The sequence below is a fragment of the Bubalus bubalis genome, chromosome 2 (genome assembly GCF_019923935.1).
Source record: "Bubalus bubalis isolate 160015118507 breed Murrah chromosome 2, NDDB_SH_1, whole genome shotgun sequence".
In the NCBI taxonomy this organism is placed as follows: Eukaryota; Metazoa; Chordata; class Mammalia; order Artiodactyla; family Bovidae; genus Bubalus; species Bubalus bubalis.
In genome coordinates, this window is record NC_059158.1 from 42137438 (window position 1) to 42162265 (window position 24828).

The 24828-nt window shown below is 40.2% G+C and overlaps 1 protein-coding gene across 4 annotated transcripts in view; it reads left to right on the forward strand.

Moving 5' to 3' along the window:
- The first annotated feature begins 10820 nt into the window (after positions 1-10820).
- FKBP5 (FKBP prolyl isomerase 5) overlaps positions 10821-24828 on the forward strand; it is a 116555-nt gene continuing 102547 nt past the window's right edge. For 2 of the 4 annotated variants that reach the window (XM_025271122.3, XM_025271115.3), the window contains exons 1-2: positions 10821-10977; positions 16566-16670. The gene's annotated coding sequence lies outside the window, so the exon portion shown is untranslated. The remainder of the gene's footprint in view (positions 10978-16565; positions 16671-24828) is intronic. The other 2 variants (XM_044930861.2, XM_044930858.2) reach the window with 2 other exon arrangements.

A 24828-nucleotide genomic window follows, 5' to 3' on the forward strand; every position in this document is an offset into this window, starting at 1 on the left:
TAAATTACTTTTATTGCCTGGGGAAATTTGGTTTTGCATGTACATATGTTTAGAAGTCTAAAAATACAGAAAAGTAGAAAGAGGAGGAATATCAACTATAGTTCCACCAAACATTGTGGTTTTAAAATGTAAATCACTTAACATTATTAACTAGGTTTAAAATTTGATTTTTTTAAAGTTAATATTAACTTAATTAAATAATATTTCAACATGGAAAAAAAACAGTGTATCCTTCTGGAAAAGCTACTCATATACAAACATAGCTATAGCTATCTGAATTTCTTCCCAAAATAGTACCATTCTGTGTACATTGCTTCTCACCTTAGTTTTTCATTTAACAATTTATCATAGAAATCATTCTACATCAATATGTTTATTGGTTAAGATTAGGTTCAGCTACAAGTGATGAAAAATTCAAAATATCAGTGTCCTGAAAACTTAGACATTGATTTCTCTTCCACTAATGACTTCCCTGGTGGTTCAGATGGTAAAACATCTGCCTACAATGCGGGAGACCCGGGTTCAATCCCTGGGTCAGGAAGATCTCCTGGAGAAGGAAACGGCAACCCACTCCAGTATTCTTGCCTGGAGAATCCCATGGATGGAGGAGCCCGGCAGGCTACAGTCCATGGGGTCGCAAAGAATCGGACACGACTAAGCGACTTCACTCAATGAAATCCAGAGGAAAGTAGCCAGGCAATACTAGGACTACACAATTATCAAGGACCCAGATTCCTTCTGTCTTTTGCTATGCCATACTCAACATGGGGCTTCTACCTCATGGTCCAATATGGCTGTCTGAGCTCCAGGCATTACATCTGCATCTAGCCAGAAGAAAGAGGGGAAAAAAAGAGAGAGACATCCTTTCTCCCATGAAGACATTTCCTATGACATTTCTGCTTAGCTCCCATTAGTCAGAGCACAGGGACACATCTAGTTACAAAGGAGGCTGTGTTCTAGGTAGATATGCATACCAGTTCAAAAGGCAGATGGGGGAATCCCCTGGTGGTCCAGTGGTTAGGATTCTGCACTCTCATTGCTGAGGGTGAGGGTCCAATCCCCCTAGGATCTTACAGGCTGCAAAGCATGGTCAAAAAAAAAAAATAAGCAGAGGAGAAAAGGAGAATGGATATTGGGGGTGACTAACAATCTCTGCTAGAGTATACCTAGATTTGCCTCATTTTCAAAACTGGAATTTTTTTTATATCCAACTGTCCAGTGGAAAGTGGGAGCCAGTCACCAAACCTCTTGTCCTACATTTCCAAATAGAAATTTCCAAATTCTCCCTGAGGTGTGTGATTTGTAGAGCTATGATCCAGCTGCAAGGGAGGTTGGGAATTTGAGTTCTGATTTCCAGGTTGAGAGGTGAAATTTGTGATAGAAGAATTTCCCCAGATACAGAAACGCCATTTAGAATTCAGACCATTCCTCTTATCAAAGACAGCTATATACATTAGACAAATACTTTTGAATCTTAAAAGCATCAAAAATCTAGCAAGGTAGTGAGGAATTACTGGACCAAGATACACGAAAAGAATCCAGAGAGATTAGAGTTGCTAGATAAAATACAGGACTCCCACTTAATTTCAGATAAACAACAAAATATTTTTTAGCTTAAGTATGCCCATGAAATATTTGGGACATAGTGGTACTAGAAAATAATTTGCTGTTTATTTGAAATTAAAATAAACTTGATGTCCTGTGTTTTTGTTTATTAAATCTGGCAACCCTAACAGAGAAGTGAGTCCAGCACTCGGGGCTGCTTTTACCCAAGGGCATTTGCCAGTCTGAGTCATCAGAGAGGCTGAGCTGTGCTTTTGTATAGAACTGTAATTCAGGGCCTCCCGAGGTTGGAGATTCTGATAGACCACTCCTGTGGTAGGCTATTCCTTCAGTGACCCCCCAGGGAACCATAACTATGGGTATTCTCCTGACTCTGGGCTGGCCCTGTGATACACTTTCCCTGATAGAATGTAGGGCCAGTGATGTTGCGCTGGGCCTGGTTCAAGCCTTAAGAAGATGGCTTCCATATTTTGGCTCTGGGGGATGCCAGCTGCTACGTAAGAAGTCCTACTGCCTTAAAGAACTGGGACCTAACCGAGGAATGGGTGGCAGGTGCCCAACTAGACTTCAGAATTGTCATGGACCTGTGGCTGCTATAGGGTTTCTCTGGTGGCTCAGATGGTAAAGCATCTGCCTGCAAAGTGGGAGACCCGGGTTCAATCCCTGGATCGGGAAGATCTCCTGGAGAAGGAAATGGCAACCCACTCCAGTAGTCTTGCCTGGAAAATTCCATGGATGGAGGAGCCTGGTAGGCTACAGTCCATGGGGTCACAAAGAGTCGGACACGACTTCATTTCTTTCTTTCTTTGTGGCTGCTATGTGTCTGCCACTTTCTCCTTTCTGAACAGGAGTATCTATTGGAATTTTCCTTCTTCTGCCTAACCATTACCTGAAGGGAGTAGATAATTTGTCTCTAATTCAAAGTTGTCAGATTCAGAGAATTCCTTGAGAAACCTCAATCATACGTGGACCTGAATTAGATGATGAAATTACGGACCTCAAGTTCAATCTTGGTACCGTAATGGGGTGAGATGGGAAGGGGTCTTTTTTAATATTTATTTGTATTTGGCTGCTCTGGGTCTTAGTTGTGGCATACGGGATAGTCAGTCTTCATTGTGGCATCTAGGATCCTTAGTTGTGGCATGTGGGATCTAGTTCCCTGGATAGGGATTAAACCCAGGCCCTCTGCATTGGGAGCATGGAACTTAGCCATTGGACCACCAGGAAAGTCCCTGGGGAGAGAGGTCTTGAGAGGTGTATTTTGCATATGGGAGGAAGTATATCATTAGGGGACAGAGGGCAGATTGTGATAGATTATTACTTCAACGGGCCCCGGTGAACCACGTATCTCTGAAATGACATTATTATAAGTTCCCTCCCCTTGAATCTGGGCTGGCCTGTGATCTGCTTTAATGAACAGAACATAGTGGAATGACACGGTCAGTTCCAGGCCTAAACATTAAGAAGGCCTGGCAGCTTCCACACTTGCCCTTTGGAGGAAGCCAACCACCATGTTTAGAAGCCCAGTTATGCAACTCAGTGGTTTTAATGTTCTCACAGATATATGTCACCATCACCGCAGTTAACTTTAGAACATTTTCATCACCTCAAAAAGAAACCCTGTGCCATTTACCTATTATCCTCCTATCCTTTCTTCCCCTACACTCCCAGTTCTAAGCAATCTCTAATCTACTTCCTCTCTGCTGTCTCCTCTCTTATGGACATTTCATATAAATGGAATCAAACAATATGCAGTCTTTTGAGACTGGCTGCTTTTACCTAGCATAATGTTTTTGGGATTCATCCATGTTAAGAAGGCAGGGGACATGGGTTCAATCCCTGGTCCGGGATGATTCCAAATGTTGCGGATCAACTAAGCGTGTGTACCACAACTACGGAGTCCACCAGCTACAACTACTGAGCTTGTGCGCTGCAATTACCGAAGCCTGCAAGCCCTAGAGCCCATGCTCTGCAACAAAAGAAGCCACGGCAAGGAGAAGAAGCCTGTGCACCGGAACAAAGAGTAGCCCCACTTGCTGCAACTGGAGAAAGCGTATGTGCAGCAACGGAGACCCAGTGCAGCCGTAAAAAGTAAACAAATAAGATTCATCCATGTTGTAGCATCTATCAGTACTTCATTCTTTTTATGGCCAAATAATGATTCACTGTATGGATATACCACATTTTGTTTATCCATTGATAGACATTTGGGTTGTTTCACTTTTTGGCTATTATGAATTTATGCTGATACTTAAGTTGGTGTACAAGTATCTGTCTGAATCTTTGTTTTCAAATCCTTGGGGGTATATACTTAGGAGCAGAATTGCTGGGTCATACAGTAATTCTTTGTTTAACATTTTAGGAAGTGCCAAACTATTTCACATTCCCACTAGCAAAACATAAGGGCTTCGATTTCTTCCCATACTTATCAACACTAGTCGCCTTGTGGAAAATCAGCTCACCATAGATGCATGGGTTTACTTCTGGATTCTCAGTTCTTTCATTGACCTAATATATTTCATTGTCAAGGATATGTATACCCATGTGCTGTTACCAAGAGTTGATTACTGTTGTCTTGCAGTAAGTTTTAAAATCAGGAAATGTAAGTCTTCCTACTTAGACTGTCTTTTTAAAGATTGTTTTGGCTATTCTAAATCCCTTGCAATTTCATTTAGAATTTTAGAATCAGCTTGCCAATTTCTGTAAGGAAGTCAGATGGGAGTCTAATGGAATGGTACTAAATTTGTAGATCAATTTTAGAAGTATTGTCATCTTAACGATGTTAAGTTTTTTGATCCATAGGATGTTTTTCCAGTAATTTAGGTCCTTAATTTCTTACAATGTTTTATAGTTTTCAGTGTATAAATTTGGCACTGTTTTGGTTAAATTCATTCCTAAGTATTTTATTCTTTTTGATGCCATTATAAATGAAATTTTCCTTAATTTTATTTTGTGCATTGAAAGTGGATAGAAATATAATTGCTATTTTAAAATGTATCCTTTATATTTTATTATTTTAAATTTATTTATTTGACTGTGCTGGGTCTTAACTATGGCATGTGGGATCTTTAGTTGTGGCAGGAGAGCTCTTAGTGGTGGCGTGTGAGATTTAGTTCCCTGACTAGGCATTGAACCTGTGTCCCCTGCACTGGGAGCATGGAGGCTTAGTCACTGGACCACCAGGGAAGTCTCACAATTGCTATTTATTATTGATCTTGTATCCTGCAACCTTTTTGAATTTATTAGTTCCAACAGGTTTTTGGTGGATTCCTTAGGATATTCTGTACACAATACCATGCCATCTGTGAACAGTGATAGTTTTACTTTTTCCTTTCCATTTCCTTTCCTTTGTATGTGTGTGAATGTGTTTTTTATTCAAGTATAGTTGATTTACGGTATTATATTAGTTTTAGGTGTACAACAATGTGTGTGTGTGCGCTCAATCATGTCCAGCTCTTTGCAGCCCCATGGACTGTAGCCCATCAGGTTCCTCTGTCCATGGGATTTCCCAGGCAAGAATATTGGAGGGGGTTGTCATTTCCTTCTCCAGGGGATCTTCCCAACCCAGGGATCAAACCCAAGTCTCCTGCACCTCCTGCATGGGCTGGTGGATTCTTTACCACTCAGCCATCTGGGAATCCCAGGTATACAATGTAGTGATTCAATATTTTTATAGATTATATTCCATTTAAAGTTTTACAAAATAATGGCTATATTTCTCTGTGCCATATGATAAATCTTTGTTGCTTATGTATTTTTTTTTAATGTTTATTTTTGGCGGTGCTGGGTCTTCGTTGTCGCATGGGCTTTTTCTTTAGTTGCGGCCTAGCTGTGGTACGTGGGCTTCTCATTGCGGTGGCTTCTCTTGGCGCAGAGCACAGGCGCTAGGGTGCGCGGGATTCAGTGGCTGTGGCACATGGGCTTAGCTGACTCACGGCATGTGGGATCTTTCTGGACCAGGGGTCAAACCCCTGTTTCCTGCATTGGCAGGTGGATTCTTTACCACTGAGCCACCACGGAAGCCCCACTTCTGTATTTTATACATAATAGTTTGCATCTTAATCCCATACTCCTATTTTGCCACTTCCCCTTCCCTCTCCTCAAGGGTGACCCCTAGTTTGTGCTATCTTTAAGTCTGTTTCTGTTTTGTGATATACATTTGCGTGTTTTATTTTTTTAGATTCTACATATAAATGATACCATAGAAAATTTGTCTTTCTCCATCTGACTTACTCCACTAAGCATGATAAATTCTAGGTCCATCCACATTGTTACAAATGGCAGAATTTCCTTCTTTTTTGTGGTTGAGTAATATCCCATGTAGAAGTAGAAGTGAAAGTCGCTCTGTCGTGTCCAACTCTTTGCGACGCCCCGGACTATACAGTCCATGAAATCCTCCACGCTAGAGTGGGTAGCCTTTCCCTTCTCCAGGGGATCTTCCCAACCCAGGGATCGAACCCAGGTCTCCCGCATTGCGGGCGGCCTCTTTACCAGCTGAGCCACAAGGCAATATTCCATTATATATATATGTGTGTGTGTGTGACATTTTCTTTATCCACTGACCTGTTGATGGACACAGGTTGCTTCCATATGTTGCATATTGTAAATAATGCTACTATGATCAGTGGGGTGCATTTATCTTTTAGAATTAGTGTTTTCATTTTCTCAAGCTATATACCCAGGAGTAGAACTGCTGGATCATATGGTACTTCGTTGTTGTTGTTGTTGTTTTTTGAGGAACCTCCATACTGTTTTTCATAGTGGCCAAACCGTGGGTGCCTTTTAATTTCTATTTCTTGACTAACTGCTCTGGCTAGGACCTCCAAAGCAATAGTAAATAGAAGTGGCAAGAGTGGACATCCTGTTTTGTTCCTTATCTTGTTTTCTGGACTTGTCCAATTTTTCAGTATTAGGTATAATATTTCCAAGTTGTGAGCTCTTTTGCAGCTATTCTACCAGGTTGAGCACGGCTGCCTATCTTTACAAATGAAGCTTTATCATTATATAGTCAGGCCATTCATTTATGTGCTGTCTATGGGTGTTTCGTACTATAATGACAGAGTTGAGTAGTTATGACAGAGGCCATATGGCCTGCAAGCCTAAAATATTTACCATCTGGACCTTTAAGAAAAAAAAGTCTGCTGACATCTGTTTCAAACTGCTAAATCTGGGGACAGTTTGCTATGAAACAGTATATAACCTAAAAAAAAAAAAAATCCTCCCAGTTTTGAATGGGACCTCAGAGAATTGTAGCACTGCCTAAGGGAAATCCATAAATGAACAAACCCTCCTGCAGACTCTTCAAGTTATCAGAGAGGCTCAAAACCAAAAGCCCTGAAATTGGGTTGCATGCATGCTAAGTTGCTTCAGTCGTGTCTGACTCTTTGCTACCCTACGGATCATAGCCCGCAGGGCTCCTCTGTCCGTGGGATTCTCCAGGAAAGAATACTGGAGCGGGTAGCCATGCCATTCCTGAAGGGAATCTTCCTGAGCTAGGGGTTGAACACGTGTCTCTTACGTCTCCTGCATCGGCAGGCAGGCCCTTTACCACCAGCACCGCCTGGGAAGCCAAAAGTGGGTTCAGGATCCTAACTTGCTAGTGTTTCCCCAGGATGGGGACACAAACGGAGATCCTCTCTTTTTCCTTCTTTCTTTTAGAAATCATTTTACTTATTTAGCTGCACTGCGTCTTAGTTGAGGTATGCATGCAGGGTCTTTGTGGCACGTAGAATCGTTTAGTTGGGACATGTGGGCTCTAGTTTCCTGACTGGGGATCGAACTGTGGTCCCTTGCACTAGGTCCTCAGAGTCACAGCCACTGGACCACCAGGGAAGTCCCTAGAAATCCTTTCTGGAGGAAGATATCATTGCTGCCTCAAATGATTTTTTAAATACAATGTCCAAAACATAACTAGATACATGTGGAGATAAAACAGCATGAAGGAGTATCAGTAGGGAAAACTGACAATGAGACCCAGGAGAACTCCAGATTGTGCCCTGCCGCCCACCATGGGCACAGACCCTGAAACTACTATACTTACTATGTTTAAGGAGAGAAAAGCCAAACTTGAAAATTAAGTAGGGCACTAAGAGAAAATGACATAGCAGATCTGAAAAAGAACCAAATAGAAATTCTAGAACTAAAAAAAATAAGAAATAGAATAACCAAATTTGAGAGCCCAGTGGAGGAGAATTTTTTAAAAAGCTGAAGAGAGAATTAGTGAATTGAAAGAGAAGAAAAATTTTTAGAATAAAGCATTTAAGGACAAAAGACAGAAAAAAACAGAAGAAAGGGATGTAGTGAGAAGGTATAATATATATTTCAACTAGGAGCCCAGAAGGAAAGAGGAAAAGGTATAGAAACAGTATTTGAACATATAATGGCTGAGAGTTTTTCAAAACTGATGAAAAAGTATATAAAAGGTGATATCCATGAAATGACAGATACTCATCCCATGATATTGTGACTCAAAATCCTTCATTTACAAATCTGCCTTTGAGAGGATTCCAAAACCAATATGGAGGTGGCACTGTAGCGAATGGAATAGTGCCCAGGAGGGCTGAGTTCAGGTACAAACTCTGCCACCTCCTAGCTATGCCACCTGGAGAAAGTTGCCACACTTCAGTTTTCTCAACTGACAGGACCAGTAACACAAGCCTTCTCCACATTATCATTGTGAGAATGAGGGATACAGTGTATGAGAACAAACCAAGTGAATGCCAAATGTTTTTTCTTATTTTGGCTGCACTATGAAGCTTCTGGGATCTTAGTTCTCTGATCAGAGAATGAACCCACACCCTGAGCAGTGAAACTGTGGAGTTCTAACCACTGGGCCACCAGGGAGTTCCCTGTGCCAAGTGCCTTAAGTAAGATATGGCTTGAGCAGTAGCCAGGGGCATTGACAGGGACAGGTGGGACTGACAATTTGTCCAATTGCAAAATAAAAATGTGGGCCCCTTGTTAAAAACTTATTAAGAATTTCAAAACAGCGACAACAAAGCGTTAATCAGAACACGGGTCACAGGCCGGTGAGGCCTGCTGTGGTGACAGGTTTTGCAAACTGCTCTGTGCCTGAGGAGAGGGTTGCTCACCCCATACCCAGGTGTTTGTAGCTGGGGCCCATGTTATCTTCGAATTCTGAAGGGCAGCAAAGCTCAGGGAAATTGCAAAGCACGCGTGTTTCCAAGTGCTGAGGAGGGCAAGTGCAGTGACCGGAGTGGTTTTCTGAGAGAGGGTGGGGCCAGCCTGGCTGCCATCGGAACTGACTGTTCCCCCACAGACTCTGGACCAGAAAAAAAAAAAAAAAGCCTGCAGCTGTATCTACAGAGCCTGTTGTTGTTTGCTGCGGTGTGTTACAACACAGCCTGGCAGCCTCCCGCGTCTTTCTCTCTTCCTCCGCCTAGTCCCAGGCCATGTGACATGGCCACACGGCATAGCAGATTTGACCACACGGTTCCTGCTGTTCCCTCAGTTACTAGGCTCTTCCAGGTCTGCATTCTTCTTGCTCACGCTATGCCCCCTCTCTTCCACCCCGCCCCCCCACCCCGAGTTTCTTTTCTTCCTCTTCCACATCCATCAGCCTGGCAAACACCATCTCTTAATACTCTTTTACGACTCAGATCTAGCGTCACCTCTTCAATGAGGCCTTCCCTGACTCCCTTCCCCAGGAAGAGCCGATTGCCCTGCTCCTGGGAGTCCACCACTGGTCTATGCATAGCGACTCCCTATGCAGGTATCTTGTCACAATCTATGAAACATGAGGCCCATGGACATGCAATGTGGATGGCACTGTCTCTTAGGTCTGGGACAATGTCCTCTCACCTCACTATACCGTGCACATAGCACAGTGCTTAATTCCATGCTGTTAAAAAGCATGTGGGTGTATGCTAAGTCGCTTCAGTTGTGTCTGACTCTTTGAGACCCTATGGACTGTGGCCCGCCAGGCTCCTCTGTCCATGGGGATTCTCCAGGGAAGAATACTGGAATGGGTTGCCATGCCCTCCTCCAGGGGATCTTCCCAACCCAGGGACTGAACCCGTGACTCTTGAAGTTCAGGCCTTGGCAGGTGGGTTCTTTACCACTAGCATGCCACCTGAGAAGCCCCATTAAAATCACAGTAGATGCTTAAACGATTGGTGTTAGTATGCAGAACTAATGCACAAATAAACTGTTTCAGTGACACTTCTTGGCACCTGGTAAAAAGGTAAGCTTCTAGGCATTGAAGCAGGGCCTTTGCCCTCATTGAGGAGGTTTCAGTGTCAGCTCTAGTGGTTGTTTCTGCGGGTGGCACCTCTTGAAGGCAGGGATGGTTATTTGTAGAAGAAGCTCTTCATAAGTACCTAAATGACCCTAGGTGATATAGTGCTGAGGCCAGATGTGGAGTTGGAAGATGTTAGGTTTCCATAGGTAATTATTAAGCTCCACAGCTGTGGGACTTCAGGTTTCTGTTTCCTCAAAAATGAGGAGATTGAGCGAGCCACTCCCTAAGGCCCAGGAGCTGCTAGTCCAGTCCCCTCCATCTGAATCTTGGTTTGGTCATTTCACTCCAGGGGCCTGAGCCCCCTCCTCAAGTCCAGCTGCTCAGCAGACCTACCCGTTGGCAGGCGGAAGAGAATACAGACATCTTTTAAGAGAACACAGAAATCCTCTGCTGTCTCAGTCACCTGGGATCTCATGTTTGAAAGGTAGAAGACCGTGGGAAACCCTAGTCTTAACAGTCCCTGAGTGTCCAGAGGCAAGTGCTACGTGCTATGCTTCTCCAGATGTGACTTTTTTCCTCCAGTTCCAAATGGACAATACCAGTTTCCCTGGTATTGTTTCCCGGGGCTAACCTGGCTTGCTTACCTGACGCAAACAAGCCTGGCCTGCCCCTCTCCATCCCCGGATCAGGTCGGGTGGGCGGACCGGAGGGCAGAACTGTCAGAGAGAGGTCCCAATGTGAAGTCCACTAGCTTGCTTGAGCATTAGTGTCCTCGGAGGTAAGGGATGGAGTGAGGGGGCGTCGGTCAGTTTCCTCCATCTCTTCCCTACAGCGCCCACAAAGGGGCAAGGGCTAGACACGTGGGCTGGCGTGGGGGAGGCGGAGGTTACACCGAGGCGGAGGTGCAAATGACCCGGGGCGGGGCCTTATTTGCATGGACGGCGTTCGGCCGCCAATCGGGATGGGAGGAGCGACAGCCCGCGCGTCTTTTGGGGGCGGACTGACAGCCCCGGGGCCCTATGGGAGGCGGGTCCTGCGGCCCGCGGGGGCGGGACTGCGCCGGGCGCTGCCCCGGGGAACTCGGGCCGCTTCGCGGGCGCTGCCAGTCTCCGGCGGCGGCGTCCGGCGCGCGGGCGGCCTGCTGGGCGGGCTGAAGGGCCGGCGGCGCGCGGCTGAGGCAGAGCGACAGAGCGGGCGAGCCGCCACGGCGACAGGTACCGGCGCCATGGCCATGGGGGGATGAGGCGGGGTGGCCGCCCGGCCCCGGGAGCCGCGTTCCCTCCTTCGCGGTCCTGCCGCAGCTGCGCTGCTTCCTCACGCGGGGCCCCAGCCCGGGAACCGCGCTGCGGGGCTGGCGGGGCCGGGACTCCTCGGAGCGGGCGCGCTGGAGGCGCCCAGGCTCCCCCGCGGGAATCCTCTGCGTCCCGCCGGGCGAGCGGGGCCGGGGCTCCCTTCCCCTCCTGGAGGCGCGGAGCCGGGCGGCCGCGGGAACGTCTCCCCGCCCCTGCCGCGCTCTCCCTCAGGGAGACGAGGCCGGTCGCGCCCCGCTGGTCCTCACTCGGCTCTTTTTTTTTTTTTTTTTTTGGTTTCCCGCCCTGGGTAACAGGTCCCGGCTCCGGCTCCCGTCTCGGCGGCCCTCGACTCGCCCGCCGCCCGGCGCCCGAGAGCCAGGCGGCCCGTGAGCCGCCGCCGCCGCCGCCGCGAGCGGGAGAGAAACTTCGGTCTCCCGGCCCCGGGCGGCGGGAGAAGTGGGCCCGCGGTGAGCCGTGCGCCGGGACGCATCGCGGGCGCGATGGAGCCTCGCTCACCTGGCGGGCCCGCCGAGGGAGGGATAACGGAGCGTCCCGCCGCAGCCGCGGTCCCCGGCTTTCGGTCTGCGCTCCCGGGGCGGTGGGTGTGGATATGCGCGTTCGCCGCCTTTCACCTGCAGCCCCGGGAGGGGGACCAGTGACTGGGAACACGGCCTCCCCGCCCTCGACTGCCTGTAGAGGGGACCGGGGCAGCGCCGTTCCAACAGGTGATTATCCCAAGTGCCAGGTGAGAGCCACTGAAAAGTTGTTTCAGGGTTCGATAATTCAATTCACTCCCTGGGCTTTGTTAAGCCTTCTCCCATAATGATTTTTTTTCTTTTTTTAAGGTGTGCTGACCGCAATATCGGAGTCAAAAACCAGTATTGATTGGGGTGCGGGGTGGGTGGGGAAAGTGGGGAGTGTCGCCAGCGTGCAGATTGCCTTCTTTCCATTGACTTGGCCGGGAGGAACATCTTAGTTTAAAAATCGGTTTCTGCAGTGGTGGTGAAAGCATGCATAGTAAGGTACAAGTTGTAAATGGAGAATGCAGAGCTCGAGATATCCTTCGCTGTGGTTCAGGACAGAGTGTACAACGTTTGGCCGCCATTCAGTAAATTCTGCATGAAGCAGTTTGAGCTCGTGGTTTTGGATTTACTTTACAAGAGTGGAATAAGGCTAAGCTTTGAATGGGAGCTTTCTTTGCCTCTCTGAGGGCACACAGGAGTGTTTATTTTCATTGTCTTCTCGTTTTGTTAGATTGTAGACAAGCGAAAAGTTAAGGCTTATTTTGGTTCAGTATTTTTAATAGTCTATGGGAATTCTCCTTCACCCATTCCCCCCCTGCCCCGCATAAGAGTATTTATTTTAAAATTCGAGGGTAGAGTTGAACAACTTTTTATTCTTGTGGAAGTTTTTATGTTATACTTTCACTTATTTTCTGTTTCTCTCTCTCACAGCTGACCTCACTTAAAATCTACAGTTATGGCCCTGACCAATTTAGGGCATTTATAGAAAAAGTTTTAAAATAATATATAATTATTTTAAAATATATTATGAAGGTTTAGATAACTCAGATTTTTCTTATGTTTTTTTTTTAAAATGTCTGTGCTGGATATGATTTGAATAAGAGATGTAAGGAACTTCTTAAGGACAGTTACACTTTTGATTTAATTATGTTATTTTATTAGTGCTTCATTGAATGGTAATTTTAGTCACACGTTAATTAATAACACCTTTGAAAGGTGCAGTCTAACCAATAGGGTAGTTGTGACTGTTCGGGATTTTTTTTTTTTTAATCAAAGATTTTATAAAAAATTTTTTTGTTTCTCTAAAACAGGCTTATCTGCTGTGAGTTCTTTGTCTTTCAAACATGAACATTTTAAAATATTGGATTAGGCAACTAGTGAAGTCTTCAATTTTCTGTTTATTCTTGCATTGGAAAAAGAACTTATTTTGGTTGTTTTGTTTCCTAAAGTCTTAGCTTAGAACAATCAGTCTAGAGAAGGAAGAACATCCTCTTTCTATAGCTGTACAAGAAATTATTACTGTTGAAAGCTGAGTTGGCTTTTCGATGCTTAGCGAAGGTAGATTGAGCAGTGACTTGTTCAGAGTGGGTTTTATTCTGTATAAGTAGTTCTGAGGAATCTTACGAGACTAGGGTAATGGGTGATCTATATAATTGTTGTTTAAAGTGTATAGGAGTATATTAGTCTAACTATTGTGTATAATTAGAAGTTTTAAGTTTTTATCTTGTGATGCTTAAATGTGCCACATACCATAAATTAAAGCTGTATTTCATAGTTTAATTTACAAAAGCATGTTTTGGGAACTTTAACTGTAAAAGTGCCTTTTAATTAAAATACTGTTTTCAAATTCAATTTTTACATGTTTTAATTACTGATTTCTGTCCACTTTTAACTTGTGATAGACCGTATCGTAAAATGGTCAACCACGTTATAGTTTCAAAATTAAATATAAGTTGAATTCTTACATCTACATAATAAATGTTGGGAGTATTTTTAAGTCACTTACCCTCAGGTGTGGCTCCTTTTGAATTTGGGGGTGGGCAAATATTTTTGATTAAACAAAGCTACAGAAAAACAGGGACACATGTGAAACAAGCTACGTTTGAGGGTAAATCACATGATACTGTTAGATAGTAATACTTATTTATTTAACAGTAAAATGCATGCTGTATCTGTTATTAAGAATATTTTCTGTAGGCCTTTAATATAATTTTTCACAATTCCTAACCAAGAATCTATATTGTACATATTTTGGCACACTGAATTCTGTACTTATTTTATGCTGAACAGTTAAATATTTTATACTTTTTATAATTCTGAAACTTTTTGAACTTTCTAACCTAGCTGATTAAGTAATCAGGTTTTGTTTTTCATTATTTTACATTCTGAATTTTTTTTACAGTGCATTTTTAACTTCTGACATTATACCAGGAAAATTAAAAGTTTAAGGAAAATTAAATTTACAGTCAGTCATTCAAGACTAAGTGGAAGTTGGTAGGTAAATCATATAACTATTGATTTAAAAACAGTAGCCACTTAAGTGGGTTTTTTTTTTTTTTGCAAAAAGATGCTTATTTATTGTGTAAAAGATAGTTCTGCCAAATGAAACAGGTTAAAGTAATTTATAGCAGGACCTTGTGGACGTAACTAAGTTCCTAAGGATATTTCAGTAGTAGTTAAAACACTAAAATTCAAGCACTCAAATTATTTGTACTTCATTTTTGTCATGATGAGGCTTGACCTGCATTCAGCTGAAACTCAAACATGTAAGGCTATAATCCTTAAATGTGGCACGTATTTTAGTGTTCTAGCCTTTTGGAAAACAGCTAGTTAATAAGAGTGAAGGACCACCAGAGGGAGTATGGGGTCTACACATTTGATTTGATCTATTTTCTACTCTTGGTCTGGAAAAGAAACATTTTAAAAACTAGGAATAAAATTTTAGCTCTCTAAAACAGGCAAAAAGATATTGAAAGTTGGGAATTGTAGCTCTTTGGAACTGCTCTTATTTTTGTAACACTTAATCAAGTTTGTTTTTTTCTTTTTATAAAAAGGTACAGTTACTAGAAAAATAAAAATTATGTATTTTCAGAGTGCAATAATGGGTTTTTAAGTAAACAGTTCCACATCTGTGAAAGTTATGGAACATCCGAATGTTAAGAATGTTTTTTAAGATTAAAAATACAGTCCATTTGAGTTGTATGGTCTTGAAATTGCTCATTTTTTGGAAGGAGGAATAAAAGATGGAGAAAGATCAAAGACTAGAAGAGGGGTTTTTTCCCTTTTGTAGTCTGCAAACGTTTGCTAAAGCAGGCGATGGTAAATTTTTGGAACCATTTGTGATGTTCAGTTTGTAGTCTTGGCTGTTTGTGTGTGATGTTAAATGAAGAACCACTCCTAGTCCCCTGCAAATGATCATCTGATGATCAAAAACAGGGTTGGGGATTTCAAATTGATCTCATCAAAAATCCAGTTTGTGTGTATGTTTCTCAATGTTCCTGTCTCTGGAAATTAAAGATCCTTGTAGCTGCTGAAAGTTACACGTGGAATCTGAAGGTCAGAATGTCTCTGTCACAGATAGTGCTGCAGTAGGCTGCTTTTTGGAATGGAGGTCTTTTTCTGAATAAGGGTGAAATGGCCTTTACTCATGTTAAATATTAGCCAATGGAATTATTTCCATGTTTAACTTTTTAAAAAAAGCAAGACAATAAAATAAAATCTTGTAACCTTGACATATTTTGGATTTTACCCCCTAGCATTAAAAAATTACTTCATGATGGATGGTCATATTTAACGTTCTGAAATTCTAGTTTGGAAAGGGGATCTGTTGTGAAAAGATGGTATTTCACTGATGCGAAATAGAGTAGCTTACATGGAGAGAAATTTGTTTCTCTTTTGAATTATACTTAGGTTAAAATATAATATACTTATTAAGAATTGAAATGTCATCTAAATTTATTTTCATTGTGAACTTTATAAGTTCATTTAATATATCTTTGGGGTTATTCCTAGGTAGATCTCTCAGAGTCCATTTGTGTACACACACACATAAATACATACACACAGGTAGGAAGATAAATATCTATACTGTATGTATTTGCATTATATATGTAACTGTATATGTTTATTATATGTATACATATAAATCATCTATATGACTTCACAGGCTTATTTATATGTGAATTCTTTTTTTTCAAGTGAAATCTTGCTTCATCAAGAGGAACAAAGTACATGTCCACACAGAAACTGATAAAAATGTTCGTAGAATCTTTCTTCACAATAATAATAAACTAATGACTCATGGTGGCTCAGAGGTTAAAGCGTCTGCCTGCAGTGCAGGAGACCTGGGTTCAATCCCTGGGTTGGGAAGATCCCCTGGAGAAGGAAATGGCAACCCACTCCAGTATTCTTGCCTGGAGAATCCCATGGACGGAGGAGCCTGGTGGGCTACAGTCCATGGGGTCGCAAAGAATCGGACACGACTGAGAGACTTCACTTTCACTTCACTTTCAATGACTCATACAATGACATAGAAGAATCTCAGAAATATTATTCAGAGCAAGAGAAGCCAAACACATGTATGTATTGTTAGATGCCATTTATAAAAAATATAAGAACAGACAAAACTTAGGTATGGTGATAGAAATCAGGAAAGCAGTTTCTGGGTAAAGGCTGTAGATAACTGGAAAGGGACAAAGGGGAACGTTTTCTGTAAAGAAACTCTTCAGTTTTCAAAAAATTAATTAATATGACTTTGCTGGGTCTTTGTTGGTGGCATGTGGGATCTAGTTTTTTGACGAGGGATCAAACCCTGGCCCCCTGCATTGGGAGAGTGGAGTCTTAGCCATTGGACCACCAGGGAAGTCCCAAAAGGGAACTTTTGAGGGTGATAGAAATATTCTATAGCTTGGTTTGGGATTCGAGTGATTAAATTCACGTATACGGTTTCAGGGTAATTTTTAATTTTCATATATTTTTAACTTACAGAACAGTTTCAAGACCAGTACACAGAACTTCCAGATTCATCAATTGGTGTTGTATACATTTGTTCAAATTTACCAAGCCGAATATTTAAGATCCGTGCATTTTATGGTATGTAACTTTTACTTTCATAAGGAAAAAAGCTATAAATATTTGTTGAAGATGAGAATGACTTTGTTATCTGAAAAAAGTGAAATACCTCAATTTGAAATATGAAAGCAGTACTTTAATAATGTAGAAAAAGAATTACTGACATGTCTTTTGTCTCTATATGTATCTGTGTTCCTTCTCTCTGAAGTCTCATGACATCATATTTCTGTTAGAAGAAACAGAATCCTGAAAATGATTCAAGGCACAATTGCCAGCAGGGAAACTGGTTCATTTTGTTATGCTGTGTAAGGCACCTAGGGAACAAGACTGCTACCCAGTGAGAGCACCCTGGGAATTAAAGGTACTGGTAATCCCCGTTAAGAGGGTTGCACATCTTCAGTGTGCTAGGTTTTTCTCCAACATGTACAATCTTTACTGTCCTAGAATTCACCAAAGAAGAGGGAAACAAATTTGGTTGTTCTCTTTGGGTGGTATGTATAATAGGGAGGAAAGAGTGGTGTGTACTAACCATATAAACTAGTCTTGATCATAGGTAAGTGGTAAATCTAAATGGTGAATTTGGTGCTCTCTATTAGTTTTAGTGCTGCCATAGAGTGATTTGAGGTAAACCTATTTAAGTCATATCTTAAAATATGTCAGTCGTTAAGACATTCAACTTTTTTTTTCTTAACTTACTATTTTATGTAAGCTTAAATATGTTCTTCACAATTTAGTATTGGGCATTATTTATGGATATTCACTTTTCTTTTTTTTTTTTTTTTTTTTTTGCATCTCCATAAGAAATTTGTTTATTTGGTTATACTAGAGTGGAAGATGATTTGAAGTAACAGGAGAACTAACCAACAGGCTTAACAAATTAATCATTGATGACTGGGGATAAACACTTATGTTGCCTGTACTAACCAAAACTGTACATATATATTGTCTGTAAATTTTTTCCTTAACAAATATAAGTTCTTTGATGAGAAAAATGACAAACGTCGAACTTGGCCAACATGGGTAATAGGACTGACTTTCTTCATTTAGTGAACACGCTCCTGTTCCTCATGTCCTGTTCTCCCTTTTATAGACACTAAATTTCACTGATCTGTTGAGCATGAATAAAGCATTATTTGAAAAAAAATTTAAGAATTTTGTTTTGAGTTGTCAAGCCTTAACTGCAGATAGAACTTTAAAAATACTTATAGGTAGTTTTTCTTTTAGACTTTTTATTATGAAAGTTTCAAACATACACAGAACTGGAGACACTAGTATAATGAACATCTATATACCTATTCTCCAGGTTTATTAATTATCAACAGTTCAGTTAACATGCTTTTAAAACTGTTACATTCTCACAAATATTTAAAACAGTAGTATACCAGATTTTTTTTTTCCCCCAAAATTTTGTTGTACATAGAGAAACCTGAAAAGTGGTGTGTTTTAGTTCACACTTAGCTTTGGACGATCAGTAATTCTGAAACCATTCTTATTCTTAGTTTCTTTCCGTCAGTTCATAGCCTGGAAAAGAAAGATAAATTTTTTGGCTTTTTCTTTGTAGTAAATTAGTTCAAATACACTGTAGAATAAAGTACTGTTCATCTGAAAAGTTAGATTATCTTCAAAATGTAGTGTCTGAGGAATGCTGTTGTTTAAATGTTTTGCTGTTATTTTCTCTTTCTCTAAAAACTAAGTCATTGCTGTGCTTTTTTAGGCTCCAAATCTGTATCTTCTTGAGGCCTTCCAAAACTGAGGCCCAAATTTTCACCTGTGTCTTGAAACTAAATATGTTTAAATACCAACTCTGTAGCAACTGCACACCAACACCCCCTCCCTCCACCCCCAGTCGAAACACTTTCTTGACTTTCTTCTTTAGCTGTTCGTGACACGGTTATTCTTACTGGTCATTTTTTTTTCCTCTTACTCTTCCTTTACTTAAGCTCAGTGAGTCACTAAATCACTTTGTTTCTAAATTTATGCTTTTTTGTCCTTTTCATTTCCACTCTAATTGTCCTAATTTGGGTAACATGTTAGCAGGAAGTTATCCTTAATCTATAATGAACGTGATATATATCAAAATTAAGATATATTACTAAAGTAAAATAGGGCATTTTCTTCCCTTTCAGAGAAGGCTTCAGTCTTAAAAGCAAACACATAATTTTTAAGGCCTAGGAAATCATTGTGTTTGAACCAAGGTGACGTAGATGATCTCCAAACCACTCAACCTGGTGAATGATGGCCGGCAGGGGTATAGGTGGCAGACTTCCTTACCACAGAAATGGCCCAAGTGAGTTCCTTCTAGCCCAGAATATCTGCAGGTGCTTTGCAGTGGGGCAGATACTACGTGTATGTAACACATTTTCAGGACGTCTTGTGCTTCTGTGGTAAAAATAAGGGATCTATTGGTTTACCTGAAAACTCTTCTCCTGTTCCTTGTGGCAAATTTCCTGTCCAAGATAGTTCTCATCAAAAAGCCATTATGCCAAAAGTGACTTGACACTCTTATCTCATTACTTTCCCTTCTCTTTACAGGCTCCTAGAATTGAGGTTTGTCAGAAAGATAGCAACTGAGGTTAGTTGAGAGGATGTAAAATAAAAATGGGAAAGTAAGGGATGTCTGTTGCACTTCACATGAGCAGTAGCCAGCCTCCAGTGGTCTTGGGCCTGAGTCCTTTCCAGATGGATTGTAGCTTATGAACTTGGCTTGCCTTTGGTCAGCTTATGGAGATCTTTCTTCTTTCTGCTCTTCTGGGAATTGTTTGAATTTCCTCCTGGTGGAAATCAGGATGCAATTTTACATTACTGACTCGGGGATAAGAGAATAAAATTGGATACTGTTTTAGATAATCCAGTATATCTGATTATTTTCTTCTGTGGGAAGTAGGAATAATACAGGGATTCTGAGATGCTTATGCAGAAATTAATGGTTATTAAGAGTGGAAAATGGAGGAGAAAATTACACCATTTATAGGAAGGCTAGTATGGTGGGGGCTAGACCTTTGATAAGGAGTATTGCTACATGATCTTGGGCAAGTTACAGTTGTTAGGATTAGTGGGATCCTTCTCTATAGTACAGAAACTAGAGATAAGTCCTAGGGTATAGGGAGTGGGGGAGCCTGAAGGGAGAAGGAATGGGATGGAAGAGTTTCCAAGGATTATTTTGGTTTAAAATATAAGTTAAAATCTTCCTGAAGTTTTGGGGATGGCAGCTCTGCCTGTGGCATCAGAATGTGGTCCTGAGGCCCTCTTGCACTGTGAGAAGCTGTGCCTCTTATCCTGAATGCTTGGTGTTCAGAATAGTGCTGCAGAGTAAGTGAGAGTTGAGTTGAGTTGTTAGGACTGATTTTGTCTTCAGGGTGTTTTGTGGTTGGGTGGAGACTAAGAGTCTGGTTAGACCCTTAGGTAAGACTGTCACCACCGCTTTGTGATATGGGACAAGATACATAGCTTTTCTCTGAGCCTCAGTTTCCTCATCTATAATATTGGGAGGTGCATGCAGTATTAATACCTACCTAAGGGCTGTGAGGTTTAAATGAGACAATACATACAAAGTACTTAGCCCATAACCTGGCATATGTCTTCAGTAAATATTAAATACAATTATAGTTTCATTAATAAGCAGTTTTGTGTTTGGATAATAAGTTCTGTTAGGTTCTAAGTGTTGTTACAGAATAAATAAGATCCTGTCCTTAGACAAGATAGAACATGTACACAAAAGATAAGTAACAACCCAAGTCCTGTGGTAAGTGATAAATGAGTGGTGTACTTAAGAACTCGTGAGGCAGGAGTAATTGCTAAGCTGATGAGAATTTCAGGAAGGTGACGGAACTCCACCTGAGCTTTGTAGGACTAGTTAGCAAGTTAAGGGGATAGGCTCCTTGGAGCCAGACTGCCTGTGTTAGAGTCCTGACTCTGCTACTGTGTAATCTTCAGTAAGTTACTTGACCTCCTTCCTAGGATTGTTGAGAGAATTAAATGAGTTAGTACATGCCAAGTGCTTAGAACAATGCCTCAAATGTGGTTAGAAGACCCAGCACAACCCCAAAAAAACCCAGAAACAAGCCATGTAATTAGCGCATGATAAACTGTTGCTATAAATTGAGAGAAGGGAGAATGCATTTCAGGTAGAACATTGAATGACAACGAAGGGGAGGTATGGTAAGTTTGTTTGAAATGATGAAGCCGAATGGATTCAAGGGAATAACCTGTGGAAAATAGTGGGGGATTGTGTTGGGGCAGAATTATGAGTGATTAAGCCAGGGACTGTGACATCTTCTCCATATATTTCGGGGGAACTTGGGAAGATGTTTTGGGTTATTGTAAAGCATCCTTGTGTGCTTGAATAACATTTCTAAGTCGTGTCTCTTGCATTTCTCACTGTCATTCCTGATTTCAGTGTAACTTAAACTGCTGTTCATACTAATTTTGACAATGAAGTTCATGATCCTCTACTTTGAACCATTATGGCTCTTTAATCTATCCATTTCTTTTTGTAAACATGTATTTTGGCTAACTTTCCCTATTTCTCTCCTTATTCTATTTGTTTACATAATGCTTTTTCCTTTTCTTCAAAGTTTAGTGGGTTTCTGCTGTTTTCCACTCTGCCCTCAAAAATCCCAGTAGAGATCCTAAATCACCAAAGTCACAAAGTAGAAAGGGATAGGGCAAAAAAAGGTGAGGAAAGTGGGGAAATATTCTCTAGTCCAGCAGTCTTATTTTACAGATGAGGACATTGAGGTCCAGAGGAAGTTATGTGAAGATCCACAGCTAATAATTAGCAACCTATACCTTTCAGAGCTAAACAAGGGCTGTTTTTGTTTTTGTTTTTGTTTTTACACTGTTATCCTAGTATGATTCTTAACAATCTGGGTAGGAGTTAGAGTAGTATCACTAATAATATTTCTACTAACAACTATCAGACCCCAAGGTAAGAATAATTTTACTGCTAGGAATAATGTGATAATAATTCACTCTCTTCTTAATGAGAAGCCCATGATTACACCTATTAAACTAGCATTACTATTCTTTTTTTAAATATAAATTTATTTGTTTTAATTGGAGGCTAATTACAATATTGTATTGGTTTTGCCATACATCAACATGAATCCGCCACAGGTATACACGTGCTCCCCATCCTGAACCCCCCTCCCTCCTCCCTCCCCGTACCATCCCTCTGGGTCGTCCCAGTGCACCAACCCCGAGCATCCTGTATCCTGCATCAAACCTGGACTGGCGATTCGTTTCATATATGATATTATACATGTTTCAATGCCATTCTCCCTAATCATCCCACCCTCTCCCTCTCTCACAGAGTCCAAAAGACTGTTCTATACATCTGTGTCTCTTTTGCTGTAATGTTTAAAACCAAACTCCAAAGTGTGCTTTAGAAAGAAAAGGATTTCTTTTATTTTTAAAGTTTTAAGTTATAAATAGTATTATAAATAACATTCTCAAAAAAAGTGGACATTTTGTTCCTATCATAGTGGAACACAAGTTCTCTTATAGAGTGATTGATGGGCCCGTAAGGTTAGCATGAAATGTTGGGAACTATTGTACTTTCACCTCACAGCCCCCAAACGTGTACTTCTGCTCGGACAGTTGTCTCTAAGCTTACATCTTCTTCAGTGTCTTACGTAAAGGTGAGAAGCTTACTTAAGCACTGTACTCTTCTAGATCGTTTTCCTACCTAGATGTAATCTGACAGACTATATTTTATAAAGCCCTAATCTTTATTTAGTGTCTGGATACTCTAGTTGCTCAATAAATGCTTCCTTCACTTTTTACAGAGCACGTAATTTTTTCTCAGTAATGTCAGTTCCTAATCTCTAAATCACTGTCACACCACTTTTCTGCTCTTGCAGTGTCTTGTTTTAACTTTGGCAAGATGCTCCTCTTGTGTTTTGAAAACTTGTGTGATGTGCAAATACTTTTTTAGTCACTTTAAGCATAATTTTATGATAAAATTATTTCACAGCTGGTAATATTTCCATGTTCTGTATTCTTCCCCAAGATGAAAGAAAGAAGAAGTGTCATGGGTTACATAAAGACGCCCCTGACCTCTCTGCTCATCCTGCCCTATCCCTTAAAAAAAAAAGGCTTCTAACCAAATTCATTTTTACTGAAATACGTATTTTTCTTTATCATTTTCAAACGCCGTGAAGCTGAAGTGTATATACACAAAGAAGAACTGTGTCCGTGTCCTCAGTGCTTTGTATCAGATCCCTTAGTTGTATTGTCTAGGCTTTAGTTTCTTTTTCCTGTCTTCATTTTTCTGAGGATTTTTTTCTCTTATGATCTGCAACTTGTTTTGTATAGATGATTATTCTTTATAGGAAATTATAACTTCTATTTATGCTAATAGGAAAGATAAATACTTCAAAATTAAATTTTGGATTTTTTTGATAGCTGTGTGTGTGTTTAAGGATCTCTTAGCCTCTTTCTTCAAATTATAGGAGTTTCTTTTCTGTTTTTAAATTTTTTTCTTGTAAACTGTTTTATTGTTTTAAAGAAATTTGTTAAATTATATTTTATGAGTGGTTTTTAGCCTTTGTTTCTATATACATACAAATATATATATAGAAGCAAAGGCTTCTATATATATATTTATAGAATATATTCTTTATATATATAAATCATTGTGTATATAATATGTGTACTGTGTATAATACTATATTATATATGTAATATATAGCATAAATATTGTATATGTTAATATAATTTAGCTTTGGGTGTAAGCCTTCCAATTCTCGTATGATGAGAGAGAAAGGAACAATTGGTTTTTGTAACCTTTATATAAATTATTTGGCTGTCTTGCTTACTCCATTTATTATTTTCCCTTTTTTATTTGTGGCTTCTGTAAGTGGAGAGCTTTAATATTATACATTCTTATAGACTGTAGTCTTTGTTATAAAATGAATTTATTTCTTTTTCCATTTTTAATATGACTATTTAGATTTTCTGTTCAACTTATGGTATATTTTTGTTTAGTTTTTGGTTAGATTTGTCAGTTTGTAGTTCATTTTCCTATTGTTTTTGTTCATTTTATTCATATCTCCTTTAATAAACTATTTGGTATTACCATGTGCTGAATATTTTCGTGTTTGTGTATCTGTAGCTGCTAAACAGGTGTGACTGAGTTTTCCTCTTTAAGATTCCTAAGTAAATATTTTTATACCTGTTATCTGTTTTGCATCTGAAATGCTGGTAACAGTAAACAAAATTTTAGTACAGTTTATGTGAGTTAATTTTTTATGACAGTTATCTAGCTTTGCCAGGCCAATTTTGTTAGAAAATTGGAAACGTTTAAAAATTAATAATTCTCCTAATCTAGTGTCCCTAATTTAGTAATTTGTTTTGATTCTAGTCTTTTATTTTGAGAACTCAGCAATGACTTTTAAAAAAAGGAATCATGAAATGTGTGAAACAATTTTAAAAGGGGAAAGTAAAGATACATTTTAGGACCTACATTTTTTGTGAATTGGATTAACAGATTATTCAGTGATATAAAGATATGTCTTTTAAATTAAGTTTCTTCTATATTCATTGAAAAGATTTGATATCTTGTAATTAAAATTAAAAGGCAAACACTATTAAAAACCAGAATTCAAGCATCAAATAGTTGAGAAATAATGAGCAGGATGAGAGTGGAAAGAAATCTCTAAACCAATAATCTGAGGCAAGATATTTTCTGTATTTAAACATTGAATTTAGCTCTGAGCTTCCTGGCAAGCAAGAGAAAAAAGGGAATAGGATGGGTTTCATCGTTATTGTCTAATAAAGAAAGCTTATCAGTTTTTAATGAGAGAGAAACCTTTTCTGAGTTCTAAGTGTTATGTGAATTCTTAAAAAGGAATATATTTATATTTCCATTTTTATACCTTAACTATTGCTGTTGCTGTGTGTTAGCTGTCATATACCATTCATATGCACTGTAGTTCTATTTGGTCATATTAAGTTTACATCCACTGTTGTCAAAAGTGGAAATACCATGGCTAGGGTGTGTTTATATATTGCCTCTAGAATTGTAGCCACTGACGAACAGGAAACTGAAAGCTAAAAGTTCAGGAAATGTATTTAAACTTTGTGGAAAGAATGTATAGGATACTTTACTGAAATCCATGGCTGTTTGAAGACTAAAAAATTATGTGTGCATTTAGTTAGAGAATAATAATATGGATTC